The following is a 2539-nucleotide window of genomic DNA, read 5'->3' on the forward strand; positions in this document are numbered from 1 at the left end:
AAGCAGAGGGCCAGGTCGGGGTGTGTGTGTGCTTAAGATATAAGTATTGTTTAGTATCTTTTACTGGGCATGGACCCTGGTGACCAGAAGCGCCTCTACTGCTCTGGTCAGTCTTGGATTGACGTTCACACACCATCAAATCTGAGTTGGACAACTGAATGTCCTCCATGAGGAGGCCACGTGTGGTGCCACTTGAGCAAACTTCCGCTACCATCTCACCAACCCTAAAAGCACCAAGAAAGGCGATAGCATAAGCTGCAGAGAACAACCGAGATTCATATTTGGACCAGCAAACAGACCTAAGCTTCTTGCGAATCTGGCAAAGTAGATCAAACGTAATAGGCTTACGGCCTTCATTTCTTGAGGGTTGTAGCTTGCTCCAACCCTCGATTGCTTTATGGACAATGAAGTCAGAGCATGGGTCAGAGGAGCATATGGATCTGCTAAAAAAGTGATGGCGGCTGTGTGAATTCTCAAGGTTTTTGCTACTCGTCCCAAGCTATATAGGTATGTTAAGTATTGCAAAACATCATTGGTAGTGGGTGGGATGCTAGGGGAGAGGGCTGAGGCTTTGGACCTGAAATCCATGAAATCACACCACACTTTCTTTTAAGACCTGAGTGTAGAGGGTGCCACAGAGGCCAATACTCCCTTGATCATTTCATGGTTCCATAGGTGGTCTGGGAAAGGTTCTGGCAGCCGCTGGGCCCAGGGCGCTAATAATCGGAAACGAACCATCTGAAAACGAGATAGAGCGTCCGCTATGTCACTATTAATGCCTGGGATAAATTTGGCCAAAAAATTGATGTTACACTCAAGGCACAGCAGCACAAATGATTGAAGCAGGCGAGACACCCTCTTGGAACACAATGACTGTCTTGCCAGTATGTTAACCACAGCCTGGTTATTTCGGAATTCCTCGGTCCAAAGGTGGACAGCCACAACTATGGGAAAAAACTCCAAAAAAGTAAGATCCCAAGTGATGGCTTCACCTTGCCAACTATCTGGCCAGCGCTGAGCGCACCATCTACCCTTAAAGAACAGCCTGAACCCCAGTGACCCAGCCGCATCAGATTGGACCTGGAAATCTGAGGCCAAACTAAGGTTGTCTTGCCATAGGGAGATCCCATTGTCATGTTGGAGAAATCTAACTCAAATCTCAAGGTCTGCCTTAACTGACTTTGGAAGCCTAACTCTATGATGGGGGTGCTTAAGACCCGCTGATAACCTAGCCAGGCGAGAGCAAAAGGGGCATCCCGGGGACACCACTCTGCAGGCGAAGTTAAAAATGCCCCAGCAAGGACTGTATCTCCTCGCCCGAAGCCTCGGATGAGCTTGACTCAAAGGAGCTTGATCAAAGGAGGGATATTTTACCGAGCATAGCTCAAGGGGTATTGCATCATTAACTGAGCCTCCTTTGGGATAAGATAAGTTGTGGATTAACCTGAATTCACCTGGGGCCTTTTTAGGTACAATGCCAAGAGGTGAAGATTCTGTATGGGGGGGTGCAAAAAGGGGCCTGCCACCCTCCCTACAGCCACCTCTTTTGCAATTTTCTTGTCAGCTACCTTGGGCCTTTCCCTGACAGACTTTTGGTTTGGGGCTTCTTTTGCAGTTAGGGAGCCGGTCACTGGAATTCTAAAACCCTTGGAAAAACCCTTCCAAAAGTAGGATGCTGCCCTTCGGTCTGGATAATAGGCTAAGAGGCTCTGCCGGGGGGGGGGGCTTGATCAGCGAAAAGGCTAGGCCCAGGAGATCCCTATCTCCGGTTCCCTGCTGTGGGGGCACCTCTGGAACCGTTTTGATGGGACGCCTGTCCCCCACGAAAGGGCTACTTTCCTTTATAGCATGCAGAAGCTGGGTGGGCATCTGCACATCTTTCGCACTCGTGTGGGTACGTACATGATTGTCTGTTGCAAAGCCCCTTGTTATACTCCCAGCATACCTTGCGTTTTCTTCCTTCCTTCCTTGGATCTGACTTTCCGGTCCAAAAAAAATCCTGAGACTTCTTCTCAACGTAAGGACCAACCTCCACTGACCAAATGCCATTCTCAATTTAATCCCAACATGCATCTGGAATCCTAGAAGCCTTTCTACGGAATTTCTTGTCATAACTAATAGCGGCAGCCTCCCCAGAGAGTGAATAGGCGGTTCTAATATTAGATAAGTAAGCCACAAGATGAACAGTTCTTTTAGGATAAGCAGCTACAGTCGTTTCCATGTAAGCTTGGAAATGATCTAACCAGTTTCCGAAAGTCCTAGGTACCCTGGGATACTTCCCCTCTTCTCACCTCTCCCCAGCTCCTCAGAAGGTGGCACTAAGTGAAACATATCCACAAATTCTCCATTCAAGATCTTGGCCTGCATTTTTGGTGAGAGGTGGTCCCCTGGTATCACATCTGAAGTGGAGTATGTGGAGATGGTGGTATCCTTCACTAGGGCCCCATCTTTCCATTCCTGTGTTCCCCCAATTTTTTTACAGTGGGAATTGGCCCTCCTGGACAATGCCCAGTCTGGGAGCCCTGAAAGCTCCTCCCCT

The sequence above is a fragment of the Podarcis bocagei genome, assembly GCF_964188305.1.
Source record: "Podarcis bocagei genome assembly, chromosome: 4".
In the NCBI taxonomy this organism is placed as follows: Eukaryota; Metazoa; Chordata; class Lepidosauria; order Squamata; family Lacertidae; genus Podarcis; species Podarcis bocagei.